This window comes from Falco punctatus (genome assembly GCF_963210335.1).
Source record: "Falco punctatus genome assembly, chromosome: 2".
NCBI classification, from domain to species: domain Eukaryota; kingdom Metazoa; phylum Chordata; class Aves; order Falconiformes; family Falconidae; genus Falco; species Falco punctatus.
The window spans coordinates 10,678,865-10,693,245 of NC_137581.1; positions in this window are offsets into that span (position 1 = coordinate 10,678,865).

A 14,381-nucleotide genomic window follows, 5' to 3' on the forward strand; every position below is an offset into this window, starting at 1 on the left:
ATGTGTTCCTGAAAAGCATTTAGTATTACTTCTCTGAGGACAAAATAAAAACCGGAATAGAGTAATACATGCATTACTTATCCATCTCTGGAGACCCAGATTCAGGCTGTAATGGGATTTCTACAAAAAAAGAGGTACAATATTTGAGTACAATGATATTTCAGGTCATGATTAAATTTCTTATGTAGATATTTTGGGACCTATTCAATCTGCTTGCTGCTCTCTGTTCCATATTTTCATAATGCTGAAATCTTGCTGGTAAAGATTTTATCAAACTAGTGCAATATGCAATGTCAGACCAAAGTAAAGTACAATGAGTCTCTCATAGATTTTCATCTCTAAAGTGGACATCCAAAGCAGTATTTTCCTCCTTTTTCCTTGGAGATTTGGAATGACTAAAATCCAAGTCATTAGCATTCAGGTTGTTTATGGCATTACAAAATGATGAAAGTAGTTTGAAATGAGTAGTAGCTTAAAGTGTGAGACATTTTTCGAAATTATGCATCTGTTTCTTCACTGGAAAATTTGTATGCCAGCCAAGACATAGCAAGGCAGAGACACTGCGATTAAATCAGAGAAAATTTTATTACAGTGTCCAGTTCAGGGTCTCATCAGGCCAGGTAAGGAATTTTTAGCATTCCCAGTATATATAAAATACACTTCAAAAATAAAAATAGAGTCTAAAATCTCTATTATAAGCTTTCTATATTTTCTTAAAATAAGCTGAATTTGCAGATTGACAGACCTTCAAAGATATTTATAAAGGGCTCTAAATATCTAATCTCATGACCATATCAATAGTCCAATGATTATAAAACTCACAAGACAAATATTTAGCTAAGAGTCCAGAACAGCTTAGTTAAACACTGAACGGTAGCCATAGAAGAAATACATAGTAAGAGATCCTAGTCACAATTTTGATTAATTAAATACAGACTGCAGTCAAAGAGAGAGCCATTTGCAAACCACTTGTAAAATGCTCTGAATTCAAAATGAAATAAACATTTAATTGCCAGGCTGAGAGCAGTCATAGTAGCAGTTTGTCATCTTCTTGGGTCTTGGTTCAGAAGTCAGTTCTCAATGAAGGAAAATATTCACATACTTACATTTGATTTCAGAGGCATGTTTGCATATACCTAACATTAAACATGTGTTCAGTTAATGAACTTGACTGCATCTTCAAGGGCTAGAGTCCAAAGCTGTGTTTTGCAGATCAGATTTTCAGAGTTGCCTAGACACACTAGTTTTATTAACTATTGCCATTGGGTTTTGTTCATCTTTTTTTCATTACTGTATCCACCTATTCTTACATACATTTCAAGTAACTTATTTTGAGTCAGTCACGCATCATGAAAATGCTGGGTTTGTTTCCAATTTTGGTGTGATCTTTATAAAGATATTAACTATCTGAATATTGGAAAATACATAAATTGATACATTAAAATACTTAAAAGCAGTCCTTATAGGCTCTTATGATAAATGGAGCAATATAGTAAATTTTACAAAGTGTTAGTAAAGACTTCTGTTTTTCTATCAAAAGTCCAAAGAATATTATTTACTGCTCATAAAAGCATATATACTACAGCTGTTTGGAAAAGAGCCTGGAAGCTTCATACAGATGGAGAGAAACATTGATCAAGAAAGAGTGAAAGATACTGCTGTATTTTATGTGTTCAGTGGCCAGAGGGAAATTAAAAGGCTGAATTCAGCCATGTTCCCAAAGGTCAGATGACAGTATATAAAAAAAATCCCCAAAACTCATAATTCAGTAACACCAACTGAGCAAAGAGTTCAATGATAAACTCGGCTCACATCCTTAGATAAGTGCTACATCCTACGGGGCAGATCAAACACGTTGCATGCTGTTACTCGGTTACGTACACCGCGGAACGATTTGAGGGTTGTGATATTCAACTCAGGAATGACTGAGAACACAAATACCCACCTCCCAGTAAAGACAGCTCACTTTACTGAATTGGGTATTTCCCAAGCATGGAAGGGGAGGGAGGTTTGCCTCCAAGACTGGGACTCACAACAGCTGAGATTATGAGTGTTGGGACATGGAAAACAGATGAGAAATACAAAGCTGTGGCTGCAGTGGTGTCTCCTGCATGAGCTCAGGCACCTGTGGAAGGCTGTGAATCAAAGTCTGCTGGTTTGTGACCCAGAGTACAAGCAATATAATATTGGAGAAGACTATATTTGGGGTGTCCTCTTATTGCTCCTACAGTCATTTCTAAGTTGTGGATGATTTTTCTATGTAAATATACATTAAAAACTTTACCTCTCTGCATACCCAAACAGTAGGCTAAAGTCTGTGCCTTCCTGGTTATGTACTCATTCAAATTTAGCAGGCAGTAAGTTCTTTGTAGCCTGCTGTCCTGGATACTCATGGGATACATCAGAGCTGTGGTCTCATCTCCTGTTAGTCTGAGGTAGATGACTGCTGTAAACACTAGGGGAAAAGGTCTACCACCACTATCTTTATTGTATATGCTATAGTTCAAGTGAGTTAAGATCTAAAAATTTAATTGGCCTCTTTCAGAAACTCAGGCCCATGGATAGCTGTTTTCATAGGCAGATTGTTTTTGTTTGTTTGTTGGCTTGTTTGCTTTTGGTTTAGGCAGAAAGTCCCATTAAGACTGAAATGCTTGGTAGCAACTTTTCAAGGCAGGTAGCCACCTACATGGGGAGCATCTTTCAGTGTTCGGAGAATTGGGCTGTACTGTCCAATACTTAGCACCTTTCAGGTGTCTAACCAGTTTAGACAATTTTTCTGAAGTTACCTCTTATATACTTAGGGCAACTTCATATCACACCATATATCTAAGCAGCTTGGTTAATGTGGGTCTCAAAATCTCTGGGTCTGTCTCCACTTATCCCTGCAGTTTGTACCTTATCTGCCTCATATCTTGGGGTCTGTTTAGGTATGAGGAAGCTACAGAAGACTGGTTTTGCTTTTGTCTTCACATGCAATGACACCTCCCCAAGCAAGTCCTCACATTTAATCCCTGAGGTCTAATTATTGGCTGTGAACCACACTCTCCATAGGGCATCATAGCCCTTTCCCCATGTCAGTCTCAGACAAAAGGCAGCTAAAGAAAATTTATTTCACCCAAGCACGGGGCAATTCAGCCCCAAGGCAGATAGCAGCCCAAAAGCCATCAAAAAAGGCTTCACCAATGTTTTGTGAAGGTGGAAGATCTTTTTTTCTTTAATGGTATAGGTTGATGTATGCTGTGTTTCAAGTCTTTGAAGGAGTTCAGTTCTTTGGGCTTGGTGAACAACATGTCACTGCCTTTAAGTTAGGTTTTGATTTCTAAATGATATCTAAATTATTAAGTAATCACTAGCAACAATGACGGTTTAGTCTCAGCTCTGACATTTCTATGTCCAATTCTTTAGAACCAGTACAGAGAATTAGTACAGAGTATCAGCACATACCAGTGTCTCCCATTGTATCACCATCCTGAATAGGCAAAATACAAGAGGAAAAAAGAGAGCTCTGTATCCTTTTTTGCAGACCTATCATACTTGGTTCTTGGGTACCGCAGCATCCTCAAAACATGTCAGAATACCTGTAAAATTTGGAAGGAAGTTGCCTAGAATTTTTTCTATTTTCCATCCTCTTTTGTCCCTGGTTGAAGAAAAGCTTCACAGAACAGCACTTTCTGCATTTGTTACAAGCCTCAGCATAAGACAGATCCATTGGAATGTGAATATTGAGGCAAGAGTGTGAAAAATGCAATAATGGATTCGATTTTTCTATCTTTTGACAGTATTACTTCATTTTAATGGCTGGCCAGTCCCACTAACAGCAACGAGCCTGACCATTCTGTAGGCAAGGGGTGACATCAACAGCCCTGAGCAAAACAACCTACAGAAAAGCTGAGACAGGAGAACAGGAGGCTGCTTTTTGCAAGCTCAGCATTAACATTCCCTTGTTTCACAGTTATGACAAGGGTGGTAACAAGAAGTGGCAAAACATAAATACGGTATTTTCAGAGTGACAGAAATGTGAATGGAAAGCAGTGCAAAAAGTCCTCACCCATTCTCATTACATCCTCAACATGGTAACCTCTATTCTCTCCTTAAGTACTTTCTCCTCCTTGTGAAATATTCCCTTCCCTTCCCTTCCCTTCCCTTCCCTTCCCTTCCCTTCCCTTCCCTTCCCTTCCCTTCCCTTCCCTTCCCTTCCCTTCCCTTCCCTTCCCTTCCCTTCCCTTCCCTTCCCTTCCCTTTTCCCTTCCCTTTTCCCTTCCCTTCCCCACAAAAGGCAGCCCTGTAATACCCGGGTTTTCTAAGCTCTTCCATTTCCACAGGAGCTACTTGAATGTGCCTGACCCCATTTTGATGTGGCATTGAATAGCGTTGCATCAAGAATAGAAGGGGAAAAAAAAAAAAGACAAACAATAAAAACTTTAATCATGCAGTTTTAAGTTTAAAAAAGGTTTGAAAGTCTGGTGCTTTGTCTTTCCCATTTCAGATGCTCCTGCTGCTCAAAAAAATTTCCCTGAGGTTCCTGCTGCATCTCTCCTATAAATGATTCTCTTTGATCAGAATCCAGTGCAAGCAGGGTTTTTTTTTAAGTCTTACAGAGGCAATGATTCCATATCACAGCACTGAAACTCTTGACAGCTCAGTGGGGGTGAGAAGAAGAAGCAGGATTATCTAAAAAAGAGAGAAAAAAGAGGAAGCAATTCAAAGTCAGGCCAAAGATGACAGGAGAATCAGGATAGCAGCTGTACAAAATCATACTTGATCTCTGCCAGAGATGTGGTATGTAGGGGCGAATGACAACTTCTAATTAAAGTTGTGACTGATTACCATGTAAGAAATGACACAATTTGTCGAAGACCTGGAGTAGAAGATGAATCACTTTTATTTACGGAAAATGCTAATTTAAAGTTATGCATTTTTAGAGGAACATCTGTGGCATATTTTTTATAAAATTCACTCTATAATTAAATCTTTCTTTTTTTTTTTTACTAAAACTTTAAAATTGTCTTTTATCCAGGCACTGACTTTGCATTACAGTAAATAAAGAGGAAGAAATACTGAAAACAAAATTTGGAAGAGACCCTGACTGTAATTCAGCAGCCCCCAATTGAAATTCCAAGAATGAAGCCGTACTAAAATACAGTATCTATTGTAGTGTAATAGATTCACAGATCTGAATCAAGCGACTCAGGATATTATTTTTCAGGGTTTTTGGCTTGTTTACTTGTCATATATGCATGTGAACTGGATTCATATCCCTTTTCAAAGCCACACATGAATATGAGCATTATTCAAACACATGTGCTGACTCACTTGAAAGCACATTTTGAATCTGGATTCACACTGAGATTAGCCAGCTTCTGTGCTGCTTTCTCTTGAGAGCTTGCTCAATCACTGTCCAAATTGCTATTTTTCAATACAGAAGACTAAATCGTTGTTGCCTCTACCGGTTGCTCCACATTTCTCAGCCAGGGCAACCCCCCTGGGAAACTACCTGGTGCAGGATTTTCTTAGCATGAAGTCTTTGGGTGGCCAGATGCTGGTTTGTTGCCCTTCATCTCACACGGAAATTTGCAGGAACAGCAAGGAAAGGGTGGGACTACTTGGGTATTGCCATGTTCTCCCCTCAAGTCTCCCTGAGCACAGTGCAGGATGGTGAAAGGGGGTCTGGGCAAAGCCCACATCAGGGACCACACTCATGGTTACACAGCATTGATGGTCACTAAACACTGTCCCAGCCTGGTCCTCTGTAGACTTTTGGGGGTACATACACAATTCCTAAGCTCCATCTGATACCAAGATTGTATAGAAGACAAATTTAACTCCCCTTACTCCATCCTTTTCTCTATATTTGATTAGCTAGGCTCTCCGTGTTTTTCCTGTGTCTCTAAGAAACTCTCTATCCATCATATCAACCCTATGCTTGTTAGGATAAATAAAAGCAGGTTCCAAGTAGGAGCGTCACCTAAGCATGGAAGTAAACATGATGTCCCATTTTAGACTAAGTAATAGTTGTATACAGAGCAATGCATGGTGTTCTATATGATCGGTTGAATTCCGAGTCTTACTTTCTTCTGTTAGAAGAAAGCATCCCTGGATTTCAGTGATATCTGCATCACTATTTATTTGACCATTTCATTGGACCAACCCCATGACTGACTTTGACCATTTCACAGGACAGATATAGCACAAGACAGAGACTGAAATACTGAACTGAAGGTGTTGTGGCACATATGAAGGCTGAAGTGAGGATAATTCACCAGTTTACAGATTTACATTTCATAGAGTTTATTGGCTTTGAGAGAAAATCAATCCTTTAACAGACTTTTTTGATGTTTCAGAGAATGTATTGGTTTCTCTGAATAAAAAGAATCAGCATTTATGTCCCCATGGCATTTTTTATATCTAAATATCTAAAACATAGCGCTTAACATTTTTAATAAGATATTATCTTAAAATATAGTCACATAGATAAATATTTTCCAAACATCTTTCTTCACTGGCTTGCTCCAGAATTCAATTGACTTTTTACACTTAAACAAAAATCTGAATTCTGAGATGTTAATTATCACATTTTCACACTATACAGAGTTATTATACACCTCCAGGCTATTGCTAGATGATTTTAGTATTAAAAATGTGGGAGTGGAGAGCAAAGTGTTTTGCATGTTTGTGCATGCCATTGTTTATGCCTTACAGTTAGCTTCATAGAGCAGAAAGTGAAATTGTGCATTTCTTTTGCAACTCTTTACACTCTTTCCTTATGTAAACCACATTTTGAGAACAGGCATACAACTGTCAAAGTAAAATTTTAAGTCTACATTCCTGTTTTCTTCTGAAGTTACACATCATTATGAGTTACTATATACAAACACCATCTCTCCTTGTGAGAATAAGGAAACACAAGATGAAGATAAAATTAACTGGCAAATATGAATGGACTTCTGCCCAATGCTTCTCCTTCCGTCTAACCTACGAAGCATGGCTTTGAAGCAGTTAAAGAAAGGTCTTTTCTGTATTGATACATTTCCGAGCTATGGCAATAAGAGGTCTTGAGCACTGTTCTTACTTCCCTGAGAAGATCTCTACTGCACAATATTATCCATGATACTGAAGCAAATTACAGGAAGAAAAAAAAAATAGAAGAAAAAAAAAAAAAAGAAGAAAAAATTAGAAAACTGTTCCAAATAAAATAAAAATGTGGTCAGAAAAGCAATGTACATTATCTTATGTGGCTTCCATTACAGTCAATGGTGGAAAATAAGCAAAGTTTGGGTATCCCTGGAATATAGAAGTTACTCACTCAATCCATTCCTTATGTTTCAGGGAGAACCAAAACATAACTTCATCCTAAACCTTGGTCATATAATCTCATGTTAAAATTCCTTCTGAAAGGATTTTTACTTTGGAAAGAGATCTAATGTTATATATTTGTACACTCATTTGCTGTTGTACCAACATCAGCCTGGATTTATCTCATGATATTTAGACACCTCACTGAAGTGCCTCATTTAAGAGCTTTGTCTTTGTTGACACTCTCTTCCAGAGTTCAGATGGGATGAATCATGTTCTAGGAATGCTTATTTCTATTCTTTAGTCTCTGAGTTTGTCAGATACCAAAAAATATGTTCAAACCATTTTATTTAGCAGTAGAAGATTTTCTTAATTCCTGTGTACACACCAGTGTACTCAGAAACAACAATGTTTTGTATTTATTAACTTTCACTTGTATTTTGCACAGTCAGATCAAGTTCTTCCAACTTCATTCCACATAAAAAGGTGGAATAACTGAGCACTATTTCCTGCACCTATTTCAGCTTGAGTTCGTCTTTCTCAGATATGGGTGACTGGAAGAACACACAGTTTTGCAGATTAGTGCTCCCCAGGGCCTTGTATAGGAGTACTGATATTTCCCACTCTCCCTGTATCTGCATCTTTATATAGCAATGCCTTCCTGGTTTTGAACTTCAGAGGAGATAATGTTTTTTTTGGAATCATGGAATGTCCACAGGAATCTCTTTCATGAAGCATATAAAATTGACCTAAGTTTACTGCAAATTTGAAACTGCCTATGTTTATGATTTTAGAGCTCTCGAGTACTGGCCTGGTTTTTACTTGAATGTATACAAGACAAACTGTAAGTGAAACCTAAAGAAGATAGGGGACGACAAATACTTTGTATTCTTAACTGACAGCTCTGCTAATTCAACCCATATCCCAACTGCTGAGTTATACCCTTTTAATTCTCATTACCCATACAGAAGCTTCTGTAGGTAGATTAGGATATCAACCCCCTCTCACATAGTCCCCACTCTTCAGTAAGTTTACAGAAGTGTCATTGGTTAGTCCTGCACTTTTAACTTTGCCACGCAGCACAGGTAATGGTGATGATGGTGCGCACAAATACATGACTAACTGTTCAGCTTTTACATCAGTGTATGGGCTTTTGTGCCCTCTGCACAAGAAGCATCATTTCCCAGTAGTCCCAGCAGAGATGATCCTGAAAGCCCATGGAGACAAACTCTGCTCAGTGCATTGGTGTAAGTTTTGGAGAAGATCTGCCCTTTAAAGAGGACATGTTGTTTTGCTTATTGTTTAGCATTAGACTTGTTTTAATACTTAAAAGCTTCAATCAAAGATCAAAAGGCATCACTCTGGAAAAAGACTTTATTTAAAAAAATAGTGAATATGTTTCTGGATAAATATTGAAAAGATTATTTTTAAAAGGATAATATTCTCTAAAAGATGTAAAATACTCATCTTCCAAGCATTATATGCTTCTTTTAGGCTTTTTCTGTATCATACATTTAAATAAAATATGTAAAGCTGACATTTTATGTCAACTCTCTATAAAATAGGGCAAACTCATAAACCAGTCTGAATGCAGACGATAACAATATACAACTTTGGTTCAGAGAGCACATATTCATAAATCCAAGTGCCTTTTGAAGTTCAATCCCTTATACTTGTCACATCCTTCCTCTGCCCTCTTGGGATAGAGATGTCTCCTCATTTCTACAAAAATAAGAGCTGGTGGGAAACACAGTTCTGATATAGCTACCATGTTGGATTACATAGCAAGGAGTTGGAGACTGTTTGTGCAAAGGTCATTGCCTTGTGCAAGGTATGCTGAAGAGCACAAACTCCCTTTTGTAGCATTTTATCAGGCTGTCTCCAGATCAGAGGCAGAAAAGAACACATCAGATCCACTCGTCAATGAGCAGTGCCTTGAGTGGGCAATCCTTTGGGTGTCATTATCCTGTTACAAGTTTCAATTTCATACCACAGTGCCAGTCTACTTCAGATTTCTCAAACGTGCTCTTTTGACTGGTCTCATCTTTTTGCTCCTTTATTTCCCACTGATGGAGAGGATCCTTGATGACAGGAAAGATACAGAGAAACATGCAGCCCACAGTCAGCCTTGAAAACGGGGAATATGAGATGGTGGAGGCTGATGACACAGCTGCATCAACTACTGATACCCACGGAGGAAGCCACATGTTAATCCATTACACGGACATGACTCGCATCCAGACCATTCGATTAGCAAGTCAAGTCGGCTGACTCAAACACTGCTGCAGCAGAAAGAATCATCTCCAGAAAAGGGTATGAATGGTCAGCCATCTGTCAGTGTCACTGTCAGTGGCTGCTAGGATCCATTTTGATCATTAACATCTTGCAAGCAGATTGGCTGTGAAGAAGGAATAGTTTGATATCCTCCCTGGGTCCAGATAATACTTAGCAGCTGAAGAAGTCCTGAAGAGGCTCACCAAGAGATGAGGGTAAGTAGTAGTTGCATATCTCAAACAGCGTTGGGAAAACACCCAGAACGTTATGAAGAAATATCATAGTTCTAAATGATCATGCAAAAGGGTTTTCTATCCCTTGATTCAGAGCTACACCGTAGTTCACATCCTTCCTACAACAGCAGAGGTAAAGGAGAATCGCCTTTAGTTCAAGTGCTCAGGACATCAGCAAAGAACTTCAGTTGCTGTAAATGCAAGTAGCTGGAAAATAGCAATTTGCAACGTATTCTCAGTATCTGCAAGGCAAGCAGAAAGGCTTTCAGTGAGATATCCAGCTGGTAAAACCTGGAGTGCCTCCCATGGCCTGTATTCCCAACTGGTGTAAATCAAGCACTGCTCTCAGCAGAGGTGCATCACTTTCCACTGAGAGTCTGATACAAAGACTTAAGTAATGCAGTATTCATTTTCACTAGCTGATGACTTCCAGCTACAGGTTTTCAGATCATAAGAATCTAGAGTCTCTAATTATCATTATTATTATTATTATTATTATTATTATTATTGTTGTTGTTGTTGTTGTTGTTGTTGTTGTTATTGTTATGGCCAGACTGTACATGGCAGTGATAACCTAGGAACTTCACTACGTTCTCCATTGCTGTGTGATTATTAAGAGTGGGCTATATTTGTTTGTGAGGTCTCTTTTCACACAGGCTTTAAAGTTTTGGAAAAGATCTAGTCCAAATGCAAAATTATGGTAATGATATTATTTTTTTTAGATTGGGAAGCTAAGTTAATTAACAGTTATACAGCATTTTGATATGTCCAGATAGAAGGCAGGTACAACCAGAATGTATTTTTGCTTTTCCCAGCATTGTCTAGCCTCACAAATTGAAATTATTCTGACATGTACATTATTAAAATGGCATGTTTTATTTTTGTCCATTTTTATGGCTTCAGTTTAAGTTTTATAAATATTCTAACAGGCCATTCTAACTTTAAGGACCTAACGGGGTGGTAAATTTTTAAATCAAATTGACTGTATCAGGGAACTGTATACAGGTGAGAAGGTATCAGTTACAGCAAATATAGGACACAGATGTTTATAGAGAAAAAGGAGAAAGAGGCCGATCTTTAAAGAGGGTTTAGCTCATACTGTATTTTATGACTCTTAGCAAAGTTCAACCACTTTGCTAGAGATTTTCTCTGTAAGACACTTGTTTTAGCAAATAAGCTTAACAACAGAATGACCAGTAAACAATTGTTCCAAAGCCACCAAACATTATTCCCAGATTAGCATTTTGTTAATAGTATTGGCTTAAGGAATAAGACAAAAAAGCAAACCATGAATGCATGTCTTAAGGGAATATGAGGAGAATATTAGTTTATGTGGAAAGAAAAACTAGATTTTATTCTATCAATGAAAAAATCCACTGATTTAAAAATGACCCACATATTCCAGCATCATAAGCAACGGACGAGTTTAACTACAATCTGGAGTACTCCATGGCAAAAAAAAATATATCTTTTCCCCTTTAACATTGTCACTAGAAGTAAGGAAACTTACCCCGGCCAAGCTGATTATAGCCCTACTACAGTCATTATCAATAGTTATATTCCTCAGCAAAATAGTATGGAGTTAGGCAAAGATCAGCTACCAACAAATATGATTCAAGATAATATCCTTGATCCCACAAATAGCTTTCAGGAAATCCCGGAACTGCAATGTCATTGGTGGCTGTGTATATGAATAGATGAAGGGTAGAGATGTTCTCATCTTTCTGCACTTCTCTGAAACATTTCAATTCCTAAGAACTACAGCATATTACAATCTCACCTATAAGAGATGTTCCAAAGGAATATGGACCTGTCCCAAAAGAATGTGTTGAAATAGCCTTTCCTAAAAAATATGCATTTAATGAAGAGCAATGCACAGAAAACTGCATTTCTGTGACTACCTGCCTGTAATCCTGCAGTGACCTGATGGCTTTCCAAGCTTAGTCAGAATCCATATGCAGCTACAACAGAAAATGCTCAGAAGTCATGGATTTCAGTGCTAGCTACACAATACTACCTGACCTTCACTGTGTGTGACTAAATCATCACCACCCATGCAGCTCAAAGTTTGAGCCTGTTCTACTCGGGGGCGGAGCTGGAGCAGAACCAGAGCAGAAAGACCGTGCGCTCTTTGGCCAGAAAATACTGTGATACAATCTCTAGGTTAACTCAGTGATTAGCATTCACGAACGTGACTTCTTACCGATATCACCCGGTTAGACAAAACTGTTTTATCCTGCCAAACAAGGCTTTAGTATGTCATACATTTATGCCGTCTAGTTCGGAATACAGAAGTATAACCAGGGAGGAAACATTCCAGACTCAGCGACTTCCATCCTGCTCAGAGCACTGAAGCGTGACTCCTCAGGAGTGCTGGCCATAGTGAAAACACTACAGCATGTTCTTGACACAGTATGCTGCTTGCCTAAAGCTATCGGATTAGATTCATGGTCTCCATCCTTATCTTCAAGGCCCACAATATCCCAGAGGTACAATTCAAACACCAGGTATTCACTATACTTAACATAATATATATACATAAAATGCATGCATGCTTATAAACCAAATTCAAAACAAACCTCTGTTCACAGTTTGATCATGAGAAAAAGGTGGTGAATTCAGTCAGTTTATTTAATGCTGTCTGTACAGGCAGCCAGACAGTCTACTGAACGCTGTAAAGCTTATGTAAAACAAATTACATTTACTATGAGACTGGCTTCACAGGCACTTGAAAAGAACATGGTCCCTTAAGGTTTCCTTACAAACATGATAATACCAGGGCATCTTGTCATATTCCCATGCTCTCTTCTTGCAAACATTATTTTGTAATTCTTGAAAGAAACAAAGAAAATAAACCAAAGATGAAAATTTGACTACTGTTGGTGGTAGAATACAACTGTATTTTTTCTAAGATGCTTTAGAAATGGGATAAAAGGAAACTCTGTAGTACAATAATTAATATACAAACTATTAAATAAGCATGGAGTAATTAATCAGACAGCAAAGAGCTTCCATCATGGAAACGAACAATAATGACTACATCTGCATTACAGGAAAGATGTTGTAAACTAAACCACTGAAGCTGAAAGTTCCTGAATTTGTTTTGGTTTTTTGTTTGTTTTCATACAGAGTGTCATTTATAGGAAGTCAGACATTCAATACTGCTTCATAAAAATTTTCTGCAATGCAACACTTCTATTTTTGAGCATGGCTTGCATTAGGGTACACAGGGTAACAGTAAAGAAGATTCTACATTATTTTCTAATCAAAGCTTTAATACATCTAATGCAGCTACCTTTTCTTAGAAAAAGGGCTGTCTACAACTCAGCACCTAGGGTGTCCTGTTGAGAAAGAGATTAGAGATGCAGATGCAAATCAAAGTCCCCAAAATATAAGAGCATCTATGAATAATAATAGTAATAATAATACTGTATTACTCCTGGGATGTTAGAATCTCCTCTTGCATGTTAAAGACCAGCTAATAGGCTGAATTTCTTCTACAGTTAACACAGGGAAGTACTGCTTTTGCAGATTAGGAAGATTTTTCATCCCTAGTGTTCGTTGGAGGCATGTATTCTATTGACACATGGAATGTAGATGCTCAATGGGCAGCATGCCTGTCTCTAAGGTTCAAGCACTTGTTCAGTGAAGCAATGACAAAGTTAGGCAGCTAAGTTAGGATTGAGTCTATTCTACCTTCAGGTAGTAGAGAAATAGTAGTTTGCACTGACAGCAGCTCGTTTGGACTGCACGGTTAAATAAACTGTATGGCCTCCCAGAAATAGCTTGGTTTGCGTATGTGTTTATGTCTTAAGTCTATGTATGCCATTTTATAAAATCTGAACTAAGATCTGATGGAAGTTATAGTTAGGAAAATAATAGCAGCAGCTACAATTCATTATGACACCATCATACTTCAGTATGTAGGTGTAAATCCATCCCTCACTGGCTGATAGTTTTCCCTGAATTTCCCATCCACTGTTACAATGTCACCGTCTGATGCAATGGTAGCTGGGTCCAAGAGGAACTCTTCCTACCAGTTCTCTAGAGCTCAGTCTTATGCATTAGGATAAAAGATACCAGAAAACGTAGAGGGAAAATTTAAACCAGTAATTATCAGACTTTTTATATCAATGGGCTGTGGTGAAATGTTAGCATTTCTCACAGACAGCAATGCCACTTTAGCATCAAACTTCTAATTGAAAACGCTTTCAAAAATATGTACATTTAACAAACATGCTTAAAGTGATTTATCATGGACTTCAGTAGGAGAACTATGTCCTAAGCTATGGTGATATCTTAAATGAGAAGTGAGTGATAACAAATTCATGTGACATGCATACAACTAGATGGTTGTATATTAAACATTAATTAGTGCTACACTGATTGAAGACTTTCTCTAAAATTAAAGCAGCAACAGTCTTTCTTCAGTTGTACTTCTGTTACCCTGAACAGATTTCTGTTTCAGAGCTGGGCAGCTCTGCTGGCTCCCGGAGCTGTGCGCTGAACATCTCGCACAGCTGAGTGCCACAAAGCCATAAATACCACATAACCACAGAGATGAAATACAGCATGGGCCAG